Source organism: Phascolarctos cinereus, unplaced genomic scaffold (assembly GCF_003287225.1).
Source record: "Phascolarctos cinereus isolate Bilbo 61053 unplaced genomic scaffold, phaCin_HiC Scaffold_726;HRSCAF=1367, whole genome shotgun sequence".
Taxonomy (NCBI): Eukaryota; Metazoa; Chordata; class Mammalia; order Diprotodontia; family Phascolarctidae; genus Phascolarctos; species Phascolarctos cinereus.
In genome coordinates, this window is record NW_027556098.1 from 61,721,811 (window position 1) to 61,741,865 (window position 20,055).

At 40.7% G+C, this 20,055-nt stretch overlaps 1 pseudogene; it reads left to right on the plus strand.

Annotated features, from left to right (window-relative positions):
* Window positions 1-9,896, plus strand: part of LOC110194646 (nucleolin pseudogene) — an 88,026-nt pseudogene extending 78,130 nt beyond the window's left edge.
* The last annotated feature ends 10,159 nt before the right edge of the window (window positions 9,897-20,055 follow it).

A 20,055-nucleotide genomic window follows, 5' to 3' on the forward strand; every position in this document is an offset into this window, starting at 1 on the left:
AAGGAGGGAAGGGAAGAAAGAGAAATCTTCCCCCCCCCCTTCAAAGTTATTCCTTCTGAGGGTGGGTTTCTTCCTTGACTGCTAGCTCGCAGCATGGACTGCCTCACAGTCCCCAAGGCTTAGCTGTGTAAAACCCCCAGGATGTGGCCAATAGGTGGCAGCCAAAGTGGATAGAGTGCCAGGCCTGCAGCCAGGAAATCTCATTTTCCTCAGTTCAAATCTAGCCTCAGATACTTGTAAGCTATGGGACCCTGAGCAAGTCACTTAACCTTGTTTGTCTCAGTTTCCTCATCTGTAAAATGAGTCAGAGAAGTAAATGACAAACTACTCCAGTATATTTGCCAGGAAAACCTCAAAAGGGGTCACTGAGAGTCAGACACAACTGAAACAACTGAACAACTTCTGACTCAGTCAGAGTGAAACAAATGTTCATACTGCACAAAGAGATCACTGGGTGCTAATGCCTTGTTACCAGATCAGTGTCTCATCATTTCTATCTACATCCTATGACTATATCAACTGAACTGGGTATAGGAAGGGAGAAAATATTCCCCCACTTCATGTATATGAGCCCCTAAAGTTAAATATGTATTTCTCCCATATGTAAGGAGATTTAGGGTCATTCTGTACTGGAGAGTATTACAATCCCATGGGAGTTCGGATCTGCAGATAACATAAAGGAGCATGTGTAACGAGATGCCATTATAGAGGTGTGAGTAGGATGGTGATGAATGAAGGGGGTAAATATATTTGCTCTGTAAATGTTGTCGTCACTCACCAGTAAGCTGCTGAAAAGAAGGTCGGTATAGGGGGACTGGCAATACGTTGTTGTTCATCCTTCGTTTTGAAAAGGACCAGTGACATCACAGTTGACGTCTCCACTTGTGTGTGAATTAGATTTAAGTGAGGCAGAGTTGCACAAAGTCATAGGCTCACTCTCTCTTCTTGAGTCATTGAAGTCCAATGGCAGGGCAAAAGTCACCCAGGATACATGGTTGACCTTAGAGTCTTCCATGTCTGACCAAGCCCTAAGTGGTCCAGAGTACCTGCGTTAGCTGCCGTAATGGCCTGTTGGAATAAATCATTCTCATCTGCCCATTCTATTGGTGGAAGTCTTCATTAAGATTGGCTGAGAAGATGCAGTCACAGCTTGTGGGGTCTTCTATAAAACATTGAGCTAGGTTGGAACCAAGCATTTCAGTGTCTGGCCAGCAGAGAGGAGGGAGGCAGCATATGCTACAGCTTCTTGGAGCCATAGGTGAGAGTTATGTGACAGGTAGATTCCAAAGATGGATGAGCAGCCCTGAAAAGGGCTCAGCAATTCCTCCCACCAGAGGTTCCAGTTCTCCCTGAATACCATCTATTCCTCTTACAAAAGGAAATTCACATAGTACAGCAACTAACTCCCTTTGTCCAGGGCTAGCTCATCTACGTACTCTTTTCTAGGGGTTTTTTCTTTTCTTTGGGTGCTGAACATGACATGTAGTGGCTGTGTGACCTTGGACAATTCAACCTCTCAAGGCAACTCTCTAAGACTATGTGTTGCCTGTCAGAAGGTGTCAACCTATATTGGAAGATGGACTTACCTCATCAAGAGATCCCTAAACCCATGAAATCACACGTCCAATCCCTATCCCTTCAGGTTGTTAACATCACTCTGCTTACACTCTCTCCTGTAAATCAGCTTTAATCTAGATAATCAGTATGGTCATAGAGTGATCAAAAAGGTTTGCAGCCTCCCAGGGGAGATTATTATTATTTTTTGTTACTTCCCCTGAAGCCTCTGGGTACACGCTGGTTGTATCTTTTGTTTTTCCCCGGCTAACCAGGTTCCCTGGCCTCTTCCCACAATGCTAGCACTGATTAGTGAGTGGCCACTAATTTCTTTTTATATAATAGAGAATAGACAACACAGAAATAGGGAAGAAAACAAAAGGGTGAAAGGGAAAGAGTTTGTCAGCTATAACATTGACTAGTGCCAGGTGCTTCTGACTGCAGGAGCAAAGAACAGCTTTTCTGTTTAGATTCATTGTTTCTTGGGGGGGAGGGAGGGAATGCTGGACCTCAGAGTGGTTACTCAGAGAAGTAGCTTCTTTCCACAATTCTGAAGGGAGAAGGGTAATGTCCTGAGGGAACTCAAGTAATAACACCTATCATTGTCCTTAGTGTAGTGGACACCTTCAGTGGCCTCTGACTGCAATTCAGAAGCTTGTCATAGTATCTCTGATGGGAAAATGGAGGGGGGGGAAAGATGCCTGGGTACCCAGAACCTCCCTGATATGGTGCCAGGATGGAGGATGCCACATGAACTCCAAACCTGCTTCCTTACTCTTCTCTTTTTAGAATCTTTCTGCATGAAATAGTTCCACAATCCACCAGTTCCACATTATCAGTGCTGGTAGATTCTGGGGAAGATTTTTTCATTTCCCTGACAATTCCAATGAAGGGTACATTACATGTACATTTGTTTATGCATGCATGCATGCATGCATATCTAAATATAGGTGAATGTGTGTCTACATACATATGTGTGCAATACATACATGTATGTATGTGCACGTGTGTATAACATGGGCTCTGGGCTCATTTTCTCAATATAAACCAGGACTAGCAGCTAGCAGGTGGGGTCTGAAAAACATGACTACTATCTCTCCCCTGAGGTAGAAGGGTTCTAGGGGTAAACCATGAAGGCACAGGGAGTGGGGTGCAAGCACTATAGCTTGTGAGTCTCCACTGGAGCATTTCCCTCAAAGATTATAGTTTATATCAATTAATCAGCTAAACTTACAATTGGTATAAAACACACCTCCAAAAGTCTGTGACACACTCTCCCACAAATGCATTTGAAGTCTAAAGGAAAGTGGGCTCAAGGTAATTGATTTCATGTGGCAATGGAGTAAAAGTCACAAGTCCTAAAAGTCTTTTAATATAAGTCCTTTTCTTACAATACAAGTCCCTTCCTGGGGCCTTCACGAGGTTCTCCCTAGGACTGGTGTGGCTCTCTGATGGCTAACTGCTTGTAAAGTGCTCCAGCTCCCTTTCCTCATGCATAATTTATCCTCAGCTCCCAATGTAGAAACTGCCATTGATTCTGTGAACACTGCTAGAATTCCTGTGGGAAATCCAAAATCTTCTGATCTTTAGAAGTTCACATGGGCGTCTTCTGATCAAAGAGAGGAGAAAGGAGACGGAATCTCTTCTCTTCCCCTAAGTGATTCCCTTTTAGAGGCTTGGAAGAGAAGTGCTCTCCTCTCTGCTGGCCAGACACTGAAATGCTTGGTTCCAAACTAGCTTGCTGTTTTATAGAAGACACCACAGGCTGTGACTGCATCTTCTCAGCCAATTCTAATATACTTCTTGGTTAGTATCACTTCATTTTTTCCAATGGCTTGAAGTCTTCTAGTCCTTCCTCACTGTGATTAACTAGATTACTCACACCAAATTTAATGCCTTTGATTGATACACTTATTCAAAAGAAATCTCTAGGCCTTGTTAGAATCTAGTTCATCCCTCTGATTAATCAATTGGGAAGTCCTAGCCCTCAATAATTATGTAGGGTATGGACCACCTGTCTCACATATACATGTGACATGTGTGTATGTATACACACACATACACATACATGCAGACATATGGTTTTTAATGGTTAAGAAGAAAAGCTACAGGTTATCAGACCTTAGGCATTTGGTGGGGAGGGAAGGATTTTTCCCCAACAGGATACCTGTGTTTTCACTTTCAAAAGAATTATTGTTATATATTGAGCATTAACAATGGGATAAATACTGATTTTGGATTTTAGGAAGTGCAGTTCATGCCCTGAAACCTCAATACCAGAGATACCCAAGGCCCATCTGACAGATGAGGTCATAAGCTAAGAATTTTCTAACTATGCAGGAATTGTGAGCGATGTCTAATTACTGTTGTGGTTAGATGCTTCAATCCACATGCTGTTCTGCAGTACAGGGTCCCCACATATTTCCAAAATGAAATTTCACAGAGCTCCTGTTTTTCTTAAAGCTCTAGTTTTTCATTTCCATATCTAAGCAGAAAATATATTTTAGAAGGAGCTGTCTCTACATGCACATACTTTTTCATTCTTCTGATAACTAGCCAAAATCCAAAATAGTAGGTTTTTGTAATCAGGTGTGTTTTGAAACTTGTTTCTAAAATTATGGTTTATGTAGTCTTCAAATGATCTGTTTTGTTTAATTTGGGCTCACCCTTTAGCACTGCCTCTAAACAAATGTATGGCCCCTCCTGACAAGTCTTCAATTTAGGAAAAAACAGCAAGTATCTGTTAAAGCTAAAGAATTTGGTTCATACTATAGCAAAAAGGAAAGGGAGTTTCCACTAGTTTTTTTTTTCCAGGGCTTTCTCAGCACAGGCTCAAAAAAATGTTGATGATTTATGCAAATGAGAAAGGAAATGTGCCCCCAGGGATCTCAGCAGAGAAACTCAAGTTGAATTCTGAATTCTCACCCTGGCTCTGTCACTGACTCTCTGTATGACTCTAGGTGAGCCATTTAACCTTCTCTCCTTCTAAATTCCTTCACATCCCTAAATAGGGGCTAACAGTTCTGCACTTCAAGTACCTCAAGGGGATGTTGTAAAAATGAATTAAATGTTGGTAAAGTACTTAGGAGATCCATAGATTAGAAATACAGCATATGGTCTTAATAAGAATTTTTCTTTGCCAGAATTTTTTATTATTAATGCTAGAAAACTCCACAAAAGGAAATTTTTCTACTCTTTATAAATATATAATATATGTATACATACATATGTGATATATATGTATATGTATATAGTTGTATCGTTGTTGCTGGGTGGTTTCCGTCTTGTTTGACTCTATGACTCCATTTAGGGTTTTCTCGGTAAAAGATACTGAAGTGGTTTGTCATTTCCTTCTCCAGCTCATTTTACAGATGAGGAAACTGAGGCAAACAGGGTTAAATGACTTCCCCAAGGTCACAGTTAGTTAAGTGTCTGAGGCCAGATTTGAATTCAGGTCTTCCTGACTACAGGCTCAGTGCTCTATCAACTGTGCCACTAAAAAACAGAACTGTCTGTTTCAAATCAATAAGATCACAGGCCATTTGGAGGGAAGAATGGAGCGTAGGTATTCCACTGCTTTTTCCTCTAAACTTTTCTTAACTTACCCTACCCTGCATCTCTCTACCCTACCCCCCAGTTCCTCAACTCCTTCCAAATCCCCTAATCTCCCCTAAAAATGATAAGGATATCCAAGTTCTTGATTGCCATATGAAAAAAATTGTCCAAATCACTAATAATTAGAGAAATGCAAATTAAAGTAACTTTGATGCTCTACCTCACACCCACAAAATTGGCAAAAAAAAAATGAAATGGCAAATGGGGGGAAGGGTTGCAGGAAAACAATCAACAGTAATGCACTGTTTGTGGAATTATAAATTGTTTTTTTTTAATTCTAGAAACATAGGGAACTATACCCCAAAAGCTACTAAATTGTACAGATATTTTGATCCAATGATATTATTGCTAGGCCTATAACCAGTGGTATGCTAGTAAACATTTATCAACCAGCTTGCTGGAAAAAATGAAATGAACTCTTGGCATACTTTTAAGTTTAATATGTTATTATATTTTCTCCATCACTTTCTTAAATCTAGACAATCAAAAAAAAAATAAATAAGGTCCTAATTTGGTTTTGTCGTTCAGTCCATGACCCCATTTGGAGTTTCTTGGAAAAGACATTGGAGTGGTTTACCATTTCCTTCTCCAGCTCATTTTAGAGATGAGGAAACTGAGGCAAACAGGGTGAAATGACTTGCCCAGGGTCACACAGCTTGTAAGTGTCTGAGGCCAGACTTCAATTCAGGAAGATGAGATTTCCTGACTCCAGGCCCTGCACTCTATCCCCTTTGCCAGCTAGCTGCCCATCCCAATTTGTGGCATTTGCCAGTTTCTGTAAATGCGCACACTGAAAATTCTCATTACTCCTCTGAGTTGACTCCAGCATACCAGATCCTATAGCCTAAAGAAATTTTAAAAAAGGGATAGTTCCCATATTTACAAAAGTACTTATAGCAGCTCTTCTAGTAGCAGCAAAGAACTGGAAATTCAGGGAGTGCCAACCAACTGGGGAATGGATGCACAAATTATGATATATGAACATAATGAAATACTATTGTGTTGTAAGAAATTGTGACAGGGACAATCTCAGAGAAACCTTTATGAACAGATGCAGAGTGAAGTGAACAGCACCAGGAAAGTAATTTATACAATAACAACAGTGTCGTAAAATAAACTTTGAAGATTTTAAAACTCTGACCTACACAGTGACCAACCACAATGCAGAGCACTAATGATGAAGAATGCTACCTACGCCAGGTGCAGAATAAAATATATTTTTTTCTGGACATGGACAAAGGAGAGATTTGTTTCTTTGATTATCCACCTGTTATCAGGATTTTGTTTTTCTTTTTTTTTCCTAAATAGGGTGTGGGCAAAGGGAGAGAAAATAAATGCTTGTCCAAACAAACCCTAAGGATATACAAAAATATTTATAGCTTTTTTGACAAAGAATGGGAATCTGAGGGGGGGGGTCCATAAATTGACAAGTATTTGAATGAGTTATGGTATATAAATATGAAAGAATACTATTGTGGTATAAGAAATATTAAAAGGGGATGATTTCAGAGAAACCTGGATAGTTATATAAACTGATACACAGAGTTAAGTGAACAGAACCAGAAGAACAATATACAAAGACAACAATATGGTAAATACAAACAACTTTGACAGAATTAGGAATTCTGATTAGTATAATGACCAATCCCAATTCTAGAGAACTAATGATGAAACATGCTACCTACCTCATGATAGAGGTGAAGAGCTCAAAGTGCAGAATAAGACAAATTTTTTTTATTATGGCTACTGTTGAAATCTGTTTTACTTCACTATACATGTTTGTAACAGAGGTTTGTTTTTCCTTTCATTTTCAATGGAAAGGAGGGAGAAAAGGAAGATTTTTGCTGATTGAAAAAAATAAATGCCATTTTGTAAAAGAAAAATGTTTATTTTTTAAAAAATGAAATTTGAAGGAAAAAAAATGAAGAAAATGAGAGAGATAGGGATATTCAGTGGTTTTCTGTTCCCTAGGGCTTGGTTGATCGTCAGGTTATAAAGAAGACACTGACTAGCTGTAAGTATGGCATTTTCCAAATGATACAAGCTATGTGTTGCTTAACATTGATAATGTACTATTCCAGTCAACATTCCCCCAATTCTATTTTTACCAGTCAAATGGTTTTGAAAAAAATGTATATTCATTCCATACTAATGTCTGATTCCCTGATCCCAGCACATTGTTCCCTTTAAGAATGCAAAGGTCAGGGCAGCGTGGGATCCCCACCCATCTGGTGCCCTCCTGGGCCTTGAGTTACAGGAGGTGGAGGGTTTCAGTCACGCCTGAGGGATGAGCCTGTTCGATCTTTTCCGGGGCTTTTTAAGATTCCCGGGGCCAGAGCCAGAGGCTCCAAATGAGAGGCACAGGGAGGGGGAGACCATCCAGGATTCGATGCTCAAGTATCTAGATAGTCACCAGGCTAGAATTTTCAACCGGGACTTGGAGAGTGATCTGGGGCACTCATCTCCCAAAGTAGTCCCAGACTGGGACTCTAAGAGGCCTTTTCCTGGGTTTGATGACATGTGGCCAGTGACCCCTTACACTGCAACTAGAGAGGACAAGGATGTTGATTCCCAGGTCTCACAGGAGGGCCTGGGTCAAGTCCTACAGCCCCAACCTAAATGTTACAGATCGGAGGACTGCCATTACTAACTCCCTCTCCAAAAGAAGCCAAATGGAGAAATACCATTTCTTGGCATCCTGTATTCTATCCTTCCATCTGTGGCAGATTTGGGAACACCTAATCAATGCATTCATTCCTTAAAATACATTCCCACTGAGTCTTCACCCAGCAAAGGGCTGCCCTAGGATGGGCTCCTCCCGGAGCTCTCTGCAACCACCCATTTTACCTGGGCCTCTGTCATGTATCTGCACCTTTTGTCTCCTGGTCAATTGCTGCCACCTTGGCAAAGCTGCTAACAATCAAGGTGAGCCAAAGAAATTGGCTCCTCCCCAAAGGAGATAGAAGACAGTGGAGATAAGGACATCTCAGAAGATGAAGAAGGCAGTGGAGAAGAGGTTGTGGTCCCTCAAAAGAAGGGCAAGAATTGCTGTGGTTACACAAGCAAAGAAGGTAACGTGAACCAAAAAAGCTGTTGTTGCCACCACACCTGCTAACAAAGTAGTTATGACTTCTGGTAAGAAGGCCCCCATGGAAAGAAAGAAAGAAAGAAAGAAAGAAAGAAAGAAAGAAAGAAAGAAAGAAAGAAAGAAAGAAAGAAAGGAAGGAAGGAAGGAAGGAAGGAAGGAAGGAAGGAAGGAAGAAAGAAAGAAAGAAAGAAAGAAAGAAAGAAAGAAAGAAAGAAAGAAAGAAAGAAAGAAAGAAAGAAAGAAAGAAAGAAAGAAAGAAAGAAAGTGGTTATCTCAGCCAAAGCTGTCATCACATCAGACAAGAAGGGAGACACTCCAGCTAATGCAGCAGCCATCCCTCCAAGGAGGAGGATGAGGAGGAGAATGAAGAGACAATCAAAGAAGCAATAGGAAATAGAAAAAAGGAAATGGGCAAACAGAAAGCCCCCAAAGCCAAGAAACAGAAATTGGAAGCTGACACATGTGCAAATTTCAATCTCTTCACTGGTAAGCTGAACTTCAACAAAACCGATTCTGACCCAAAAACTGGCATCATGGAAATTCTTTGCAAAAAAGGACCTTACTGTTGTGGTAAGCATTGGCACCATGAAGAAGTTTGCTACATGGAATTCAAATACACTGGAGAGGTGGAAAAGGCTCTGGAATTCAGTAGCTCCAAAGTGCTTGGCTCAGAAACGAAGCTGAAAAAAGCAAAAGAGAAGAAAAAAGGTGGAGACGCAGTAACACTGTTCGTCAAGAATCTGCTGTATAAAGTAACTCAGGAACAGCTTAAGGAAGTGTTTGAAGATGCTATCGAGATCACTCTGGTCTGCATGAAGGATGGAACACCCAAAGGAATTGCCTACTTGAATTGAAGACAGAATCAGATGTGGATAAGGCTTTGGAAGAGAAACAGGGAACTGAGGGTGATGGTCAGGTTCTCATTCTGGACTACACAGGGGAGAAAAGTCAAGGATGAGAGAATTCGAGAGCTGGGATGAATGATTCCTGGAGCAGGAACAGCAGCAGGTCAGCAGACTCAAAGACGTTGGTGCTGAATGACCTCACCTACAGCACCACTGAAAAAAATCTGCAGGAAATGTCTAAGAAGGCTAAGTCCACCAGCTTGCCCCAAAACAACCAAGGCTGACCTAAAATGTACTTGTGCGTTGAATTTAACTCTGTGGAAAACGTGAAAGAAGCTTTGAATTCCTGTAACATGGAACTTAGAGGCAGAGCCATACAGCTGCAGCTGAAGGGACAGACTACAGCTAATGCAGCACCAAGGGGCCAGTCCTACAAAACTTTTGTTCGTGTCCAAAGACATGAGAGAAGAAACAATGAAAAATTCATTCCATAGCTCTGTGGGGCACAGGACAGTCACAGGCAGGGAGGCAGGGTTGCCTAAAGGGTGCAGTTTTGTGGAATTCAAATCAGAAGATGCTAAAGCTGCAAAAGAGTTAGTGGAAGCCAGGGAAATTGATGGAAACAAAGTAATTGTGGATAAGGCCAAGCCCAGCGTGAGGGCTGAGGGGGTGGTAGAGGAGGCCAAGAAGGCTTTAGGGGCAGAGGCTGATGAAACTTTAGAGGTCAGGGTGGTTTCTGAGGAGGCTGAGGAGGAAGACACAAGCCACAAGGAAAGAAGACCAAGTTTGAATAGCTTCTCCCCATTCTCTTTCCTCCTACCATCTGAACAAACTCTGGGGGGGTTTATGCTGTCATCTTCTGAGGATGTTCCAAGACAAACATGTGGTCTGGAGGTCCTCTTGGAAAAATCTGGATGACATTCCAAGGGAGAGAGTGTGTTAGTTTTGACTTTTTGCAGAAACAGGTGATGGATGTGGGAGTTAACCTTTTTGTCTATGATTTGTCTTGAGTTTATAATGTTATACTCAATGGACAAAACTATTTTTTTCCTACAAAAACAAAAACAAAACATTGGTTCCCACCCTGGTTCTCTGAAGTGAAGGGGTGCTATGAGAAAAAAAAATACCAGGGGCAGCTAAGTGGTGAAGTAGATAAAATACTGGCCCTGAAATCAGGAGGACCTGAGTTCAAATATGACCTTAAGACATTTGCTAGCTGTGTAACCCTGGGCACGTCACTTAACCCTGATTGTCTCCAAAAAAAGAAAGAAAAGAAAGGAAAAGAAAAGAAAAAGTAGCAGAGGAACCAGATTCTAGTCCTGGCTTTGCAACTTTGGGTAAATCACTTAACCTCTTGGGCCTTAGTTTCCTCACTCATAAATTGAGGAGTCAGACTATTTGGAAAATATCTAAGATTTCTTTTAGCTCTAGATCATATGATCCTATCACTCATCTCCCTTCTGCCTGATCTTCAGATTCTGTATTTGCTCCTGTCTAACCCCCCCCTTCCCCAAACTGTGGTATCATACATCAAGATCAGAACCCTAAGACCTCAAAAGACCTCCCAAGCTATCAGTGGATAGATTTTAAGGGGTCTGTTAACTGGGATGGAAAAAAATGTACATCTTTATTTTTACTAGCCTCAAACTGAAATTTAGCATTTCCTTCTATTACTTAAAAACATTACTCTGAGGAGGGGTCCATAGGTTTCACAAAGACTAATTTAGCTCTTATTTCTGCATCCTATCCACAAGCATAAAAACCTTTGGTGTCATCTAGCTAATTTCCATCTCTCTAACAGCCAAGGCAATACCCAGTCCATCCTAGGTCTTCAATCCTCATGCCTGACTATTTTAAAAAATTATTATGATTGACTATTGACTCTTTATCTCCCACCCTTCACGGAGGCCATAATCCACACCTCCCCCCCCCAAGAAGAGAGGTACAGAGTAGTCATACTCATCATTTGGGTCATTCTGTACCCAAAGTATTGTTTTACATTAGAAAAATGCTGCACTACCAGGATAGCTAATATGGTTTTCCAAACCCAAGTGGCATAATTAGCAATAAAGGGCTTGGGTGCTCCATGACTAGGCCCTGCAAAATACTCCACTATCTCTCTTAAGCCCCACTGCATACTGATCCACCAGCTCCCTGGACAAGTCTGATGGACAGGCAGAAGAACTCCAAGGTACCATTAACTTTAGCTGATCATGAGCCCAGGCAGTTCACTACTGATCCAAAAAAAAAAAAGGTAAGATTTCTCCTCATCTGAGTCTCTGTAGAGTTTGAGGTAGTCTTCTCCTGCTTTACTGAAGACAGTCTCCTATGGAAAGAGTATGAGAATTTCTTGGAGTTGACAGATCCCTTCCAAAGAAAGTTGCCATTCACCATTTAAGCAGCTCAGGAAAATACAAATATCAACTTTGGCTATCTAATTTAATCCAATTCAATAAACATTGATTAAATTGCTATTATGTGCAAAAAAATAAAGCAGTCATGCTTCCAAGAAGCTTGTACTCTATGGAAGAGAATACAACTTGTACACAATTATATACAAAATAATTTCAAGGAGAGATTGAATCAAGTAAAAAATGTGCAGATGAATAAAACAATGTAAACAGAAAGAAAAATAACAGCAACACCAACAAAAAAATGACGAAACTGACAAAGCTTGTTCCTGAAAAAATAAATGAAAAAACAAACTTTTATCCTTTCTTTGCAAATATAGGAGGCAACCTGGAACATTGCATGTTCTGTCTGACTCGGTCAACGTGATAGGTTTGCTAAACTCATTTTCTTCTTCTTTTAATTCTTTTTTTCTTTTGGTTACAAAAGATGGTTTACTGGGGAGGAAAGAAGAAGGGAATATGAAGTCGACGTAAAAACAAAAGACATTATATAGCCAAAGAGATCAAAAAGAGAGTAAAAGGACCCATATGTACAATGTTTATATAAAAATATGTAAATATATACACACACAAAGATATACATATACACACTCTTTTGTTGCATTAAAAGAACTAGAAATTCAAAGGTTGATCCAACTTTGATGCTTAACACCTTTTCAGCACCTTCAACTACAGCAGTAAACTCCTCCCAACGTCTTCCTTTAGAGAAGGCTCAGAAAAAGATAAACTCTTAATTTTTTTTTTTATCAGCTACTTAGTTTGGTTTCAGCTCTGGGAACATCATGCCCCTACAGGGGGTGCCGTCTGACGGTCTCTCCCCTCGCTTTTCTAGCTTTCTCTGTATATTGCCTTCCCTCATTAGATTATAAACTCTTCGAGGACAGAAACTATTATTCTTTTTAAGTGTGTATGCCTAACACTTAACACATACTAAGCTATTAATAAAGGTTCATTGACAATTGACTATTGATAGACTGCACGAGCTAGAGCCCATCCCAAAGCTCTATTTCTTCTGTTTGGTGTTCCTTTCTTGAGCATAGGTGACCAAATATCAACCTTAAGATGGATGTGCCAAGATTTAGAAGTGATTTTATGAATTTAAGAGGTCTGAAGGCCCTCTGGGAAAGTTCTAAATTGGAGAAAATGACTGTCAGCAAGCAAGAGAAGAAGCTCAAGCCCTGACCTGGCTGGTCAGAACACATGGAATTTGAGGAGATAGTGCACAGCCAAGGTAAAATGGAATAATTCCTATTCGTCATTTCTGAAAACTACTTCATGTTCAGATGTTTAAGTCTCAGCCTCCTGGTAGAGTTAACAGAAGTCAGTACTATTGCAGATTTTGTTTGTTTCTGCCAATGTGTTCTGAGCATAACAGTAGTTAAGTTACTGAATCTTGTATGATCTGATGCAGACGGGTGTGAATAGCACCAGGAAACAACAGTGTAAAAACAAACTTTTAAAGATTTAAGAATTCTGATCAACGCAATGAACAACTACAAATCCAGAGAACAGAAGTTGAAGGATGCTATTTCCATCCTGACAGAAAAGTGATAGTCTCAAGATGCAAGAATGAAACGTACCTTTTCGGACATAGACAATGTGAAGAATTATTTTGCTTGACTATGCACATCTGTTACAAGAGTTTTGTTTTTCCGGGGTGGGGGGAGTGGGAGCAGAAGAGAAAAAACTGATTTTTGATATAATTGAAAAAATAAATTTTAATTTAAAAAAAAATTAGCCTAGAGACTGAATGAAGTCTTGGATGAATTAAACCAAGTTAAGATTTCAACCACTTTAACTTAATTGTTATAATGCAGTTCAGTTTCATACTTATGAAACACAGACTGTCTTTGCTAATGGCTAAAGCGAATTCAGTCTTTTTGCCCCGTTTTACTACTTTCTAGGCTAGCTCCATTTTGCATGACTGAGAGAAACCAGGGAAGCTAGGATGAATTTGACCCCATCTGCCATCTCTCCACTGTCCATTATTTTTCCTTCTCCTTTGAACAGCAGTCCCATTCTTCTTTGATGTACCTCTTTCTCCCAACATAGTTGTTAGTGGGTTGGGTTTCTTTTTTTCTTCGACAACCTGGAGACAACTCAGAGGAAAGTAAACAGTGAAGCGAAAGGCCATGATGAGATCATAATACACAAAGATCAATTGATGGAACCTGAAGAGAACACAATGAACATAACAGCTGTCTTCCACTGGCTTTGTCAAATTAAAGGGGATTAGGCTTATTCCACTGCTCCCCAGAGCACAGAATGAGGAGAAATGAGTCGAAGTTGAAGAAAGGCATACACAGATTCTATGCAAAAGGAAATTGCCTAAAAAATAGAGTTATCCAAAAGTGGAACATGCTACTTGGGAGATACTGAGTCACCTCTCAAGAGAAACTCAATAGAAATTCTTCAAGTGAAGAATAATTGGTCTTTGAAGATCTTTTCAACATTAAGTAATTTGGATTCAGTGAAACTGAGGCCCAGAGAGCAGAAGTGCTTAGCCCAAGGTGACATAGCTACTAAATGGCATTTCCAGAATTTGAACCCAGGGCTTCTAACTCCAAGTTCAGTCTTCTTTCTACTTCATGACACTTCTGGAACACCCAGAAATTTTGTGAACCTGCTGCAACTAAGACAAATTCTGATGTACCACCCCACCCCAACCAAGACATGCCTATGATGGTAGAAATCAGTGAGTGGTAACCAATTTAATCTGAGCCCATGAAATATGCTTTAATAAATAGCTACTAAGAACTGCTCAGTGTTTGAGCCTCTATGACCTCCTGAACACATGGAATATGGATTTTTGTTCATATTCCCTGACTGTTCTTCCTTTTCTGTCACAGCCAATCCTTTAGCCCCATCAATGCTTTCCTAGAACTTGACCAGAAAATACAGGAATTTAGGGGTTTGGGCCTAGTGAGGGCAAGAACATACCTTCAACTGGCTACATGACCAACTCAGATTAAGGGGTTATGGTCCCAAACAGATATCAATATTCTCTCACCACATCTGAGAACGTCACCCACTCTAGGTCTATCTCAATACCAGACTGTGAGAAAGATTTAACCAGCTACTCAGCTTTCCTCTGGAGATCCCAGTGATGTTCGTACCAAAGAACACCAAGCTATGCTTATACCCTGATTACAGGGATCTGGAAGCAATCACCATCTGAGACGAGCACTCCCTCCTGTTTAAACCTCACTAGCAAGACCAGTTGAGCCAGGCCAACATATTTATAAAACTAGACCTTCAAAGAATCCAACCCAAGCTGGGGGTGGGGTGGGGTGAGGTGGGGGGGGTGAGAGCTGAATGGAAGACTGAATTCAGCACTAGTATGAGAAGTTCAAGTCTATTATGATACTCTTTGGCTTCTGTAACAACATTCCAGAAAACTTTTAGCACTTCATGAACCCCATTTTCAGCCACATTCCTATATTAGCAAGCACCCTCCCATCTCATGCAGCTCATGCCAACCTTCTTAGCCTACCTACATTTCTACATAAGGCTGAAGTGATGACATTTCAATAAGGAGAAGGAATTCTTGAAACTTATTCTTAAACAGATGAGGTGAATAAGACTTTGGAACTTGAACTCTGGAACTGGAACTTGAAGAGCCTGCAGTGGTTCCTAAGCTTAGAATGCCATCATAACCACTTCCTCCTCCAGTGTTCCTCCTTAATGGCACTGCTCAAGCTAAGCAAGTCTTTTACATTCATTGGATGTGTGTGTGTGTGCCCATGTAAGAAATGTATGTCTGCATATGCATGTCTGCATGGATTATATAAATATATAGACATGTGGCTCAGGAATGGCAAGGATAGCTATCTTAGGAATTTGGTCCACTCTTCTACAAGGGAGACTGCAATTTCCACTGTGAGGGGAGCAGGAGAAGGATAGTGTATGGGTTCTTGCTCTCTTCTTCATCTATCTCCAAGAGGGGTATTGGACTAGATTTAAATCTTTATGTCTCAAAAAAAAATATGCTGGTATAGGGGTACAAGTCAGGTTCCTAAGAAGATCAGCTTCCTTGGTTATTTATACACTTCCTTTAGTTTATACTCTTTCTTACCAAAGCTAGTTACACATTTTTTAAAAATGACAAAAGCAAGCCAATTGGTCTATCAATAAGCATTTATTAAACACTTACTGTGTGCCAGGCAGTGTGATAAGGGCTGAAGAAACTAAGAAAGGCAAAAGATATTCCTAGAAGCTCAGTCTAATGGAAGATAACCAAGAAATACTCAGAGTGGGAATATGGAATGTATTGTTCAAAGAACTGCAAAGACCAGTGTCACTGGATCAAAGAGTACATGATGGTGAATAAGGTTTAAGAAGACTGGAAAGATAGGAGGGAGCCAGGTTGTAACGGGTTTTGAACGTCAACAGAATTTTGTATTTGATCCTGGGGGTAATAGAGAGCCATCGAAGTTTATTGGGTGGGGGTTTGGCACATGAAGTGGTCAGATTTTCACTTTAGGAAGCTTAATTGACAGCTGAGTGGAGGATGTACTAGATGGAGAGAGACTTGAAGCAGAGGGATCTGCTATTTCATGTTACTGCACAAGTCCAGGTATAAGGTGGTGAGCATCTGATTAAGAGTGGAGTGGTGTTAGAGGAGAGAAGGCACATAAGTGAGAGATGCCATGAAGGTGGAATTGACAGGACTTGGCAACAAATTGGAATATGGTAGATGAGAGAGACTGAAGAGTTGAAGATGAAACCTAGATTATAAGCCTGGGTAGCTAGGAGGATGGTAGTACCTTTAACAGTAGCAGGGAAGATTGGAAGGGGGCAGAGTTTGAGAGGAAGATAATAAATTATGTTTTAGATATGTTTAGCTTAAGATGACTATAGAACATCTAGTTTGAGATGAGCAGTTGGAGATTAAAGTCTAGAAGCTAGGAAAAAGGTTAGGGCTGGATAAGTAGATCTGAGAGTCATAGCACAGAGATAATAACTGAAACTATGGAACTAATGAGATCACCAAGTAAAATAGCAGATAGGAGATAGAGAAGAGAAGAAGACTCGTAAATAGTATAGAGGGAGAAGAGAACAGAACCCTAGGGAACATCCATGGTTAGTGGGCATGACCTGAAGATCCAGCAAAGGAGAATGGGGAGTGGTCAGACAGGTAAGAGGAGAATCAGGATAGAACAATGGTTTGGAAACCTAGAAAAAAGGTATTAAGGAGAAGAGGATGATCAAGTGTCAAAGGCTGCAAAGTGTCAAAGGACTGAAAAAGGGCTATTGGATTTGTCAATTAAAAGATCATTGGTAACTTTGGAGAGGGTAGTTGCAGCTGAATGATGAAATCAGAAGCCAGCTGGCAGAGAGTTAAAACAAGAGTGAAATGAAAAGAAGTAGAGGCATGAATTATAAACAGCCTTCTTAAGGAGTCTAGCCACAAGAGACAGAAAAGATATGTGATAATAGATAGTGGGAATGGGCAAAACAAGTGAGGGGGTTTTTTTGAGGATGAGGGAGACTTGGATATGTTTTTTAGACATCGGGGAAGCAACCAGCAGAAAAGGAGAGACTGAACATAAGCAAGAGAGTGGGAATGATGGAGAGAACAATATGCTGGAGAAGACAGGAAGGAATGGGATCACTTATGCATGTAGAAGGATTTTCCTTGGTAAGAAGAAGGTCCATCTTTTCACATGAGACAGGGATGAAGGGATACTGACAGAATGCATATGAGTGATGTGAGATGAGGAGGAACAGAGAAGAGGGAGTTCTCAGCAAGTTACCTCAAGTTAATAAAAGGAAAGGTTCACCTGAGAGGATAGCGGAAGAGGTCAATGAAAGGTCTAGAAGAACTCCTGTGGTAAATGAGTTAGAGAGGTGTAAGAGGATTGCTTTGAAGCACTGAAGGCCCAGTTGAGGTAATGCTATTGTTTGTCCTTCATTTTTTTTCTTTTTTTTTTTTAGGCAATTGGGGTTAAGTGACTTGTCCAGGGTCACACGGCTGGTAAATGTCAAATGTTTGGTCTGAGGCCGGATTTGAACTCAGATCCTCCTGACTTCAGGGCCGGGGCTCTATCCACTGTGCCACCTTGCTACCCCTTTCCTTCATTTTCGAAGAGGCCCCATGACATGTCTTGATTTGCACATGAATTGGATTTAAGGGGGAACAGAGTTGCACAAAGTCCTCAGCCTCGCTCTCTTTTCCTGAGTCATCAAAGTCCAGCACCAGAACAAAAGTCAAGATGACTGTCAATGTTCTGGGATGCAGTGTATGGACTTGGTGTCTTACACGTCTGACCAAGCTTCAAGCGTTTCATAGCACCTGCTTCTGCTGCCTTTACGGTCATTGGAACAAATTGTTCTCACCCACCCATTCTGCAGGGGGTGAGGAGGTCTTTGCATGCTTGGGGCAGACATCCCCCTAACTCCACCTCTGGTTTGGGGCCTGTTGGTTACCCTCAACACAGTTTAGCCTGTTTGCACATGCTATAGCTCTTTGGAGCCACAGGTGAGAGGTGAGTGACAGATAGAAACCAAAGACAGATAATCCCTGAAAAGGGTTCAGCGAGCCCTCACACCAGAGGTGCTAGTTCTCCCTGAACATCTCACACACTCCAGTATACCACATATAACAAATACAGTGTTACATAGTCTGAAGGACTGTATTGGACCTTGAAGGGGAAGGGTTCTTCAGAGGGGAGGGTTGCTTGATTCTTTAGCACACAAACCAAGTGCTTTCCTTGGTGGTGGTGGTGGTGGGGACACCTAGATATCTGGGAAGTAGGATTCACCAGAGAAGTTTTGTCTTGATCATTTGAGAGCTTGGGTGCACATCTTTTGCATACTTTCTTTTATCGGGTTAAATAACTGTATCCTATATTCTGCAGTTAGCCTGAGTATTTGCATTTGGGGTTTAGGTTCATTACCTTTTCTAGACATGAGCCAAATTCTGAGTTCAGCAAGAACAAAAGAGCTATTTAATGAGAATACTCCAAGACTGCTCCCAACCCAACCTTTTTAAACCCAGCAATATGCTCCTAGGCCAGACTACAATTAATTTGACATTTGCTGGACCATGGGAGAAATAGGACATTTGGACAACAGATAGCCCCTTGGTTTCATCTGAGTTGATATTTATTCCAGAATAGGAGTTTTATCTCAACTTAGGACAAGTGCTTTGCATACAGTAAACATTTAGTGTTCCATGTATTGCTCCATCGTATTTCAGTCTATGTAGCTGAAACAAAAACATAGATGACTGCAATGCACAGTTTAACATGACTGCATTAAATGCCAGTTACCCAGATGAAAAAGTTAACTTTCCACTTCTCCTGTCCACTAAGGGTTTGTATGTGGCAGGTTAATTTTTCAGCTACAGTGACTGACCTTCCATTGAAAAGAAATAGACCAGAAAAAAAAGAAAAGAAAAGAAAAGAAATGGACCTTCCTAGGAGAGAGGTCCAAGTACGTCCAAAACATCACAAAATATTTGAGCCAGAAAAGAATGTATAGATTATCTAGTCCGACCCCCTAATTTTACATATGAGGAAACAAGTTGAGTGAGGAAATTGAACTGGGTTACACAAGATAAAACTGGGACTAGGTTACAAGTTTCTGGATTCCAATGTATTTGCCCTATATATCATGTCCCTTGAGACTGAACTTCACTCAAAGTGGGGGCAAAAACACTGAATTTGGAGCCTGAAGACCCAAGTTTGAATTCTGGTTTTAGTGCTCACTGTGGAGTCTCTGAATCTATTTTCACATTGTATAAAATGAGAGGGTTGGCCTATCAGAGGTTCCCAGACTTATTTGGCCTACCACCCTCTTTAAAAAAAAAAAATTACTCAGCACCCCCCTGGAAATCCACTTTTTTTAAACCCTTTAACTTTTTTTTTTGTAATTTGTGTCACTTCAAAAAAAATACCACCCCCTTGGATTGGTCCAGCACCCCCCAAAGGGCAGTATCACCCACTTTGGGAAGCTATGGTAGATGATGTAATCTTTTTTCCATCCTTTCTTTTTCCATTCTAAGAGTCTGTGTCACTGGTTGGGAGTGAGGGAGTATAGTCTGCTCCCTGCTGTACTATTAATTCCGTTTGGCCTTCTGGCATTTCATTTCACCTCCATGTGATACACAGGGGAACTTTGCCTACCTCAGAAGCTTGTTTGAAGAAATGAGATAATTGTTTGGGGTCAGAAGACTCACTGTGTGACAATGGACTTCAACTCTGCCCATATTTTCCTCAACTATGAAATGGGGATAATAACGCTTGCACTATATACCTCACAGAGGTGTTGTGAGGAACATACTAAGACACTACAAAAATGTGAATTACTACATCATAACATTACATCAGAAGAGCAGTCAGTCATGCCATTAACTTTAATCACTGCAGAAGCATCTGTAATATTATGATAAGAGGAATTTGATTGATTTTCCAACTCTTCTGCTTCTGTGGTCTGTTCCAAAGAAAGCTACTAAAGTTTAAGTGCACAATTACTTTGATCTTTCACTACTTCAGTGCTTTTAGGATCTGTGATTCTGCCAGTGTGGTTCCTCCCTCCA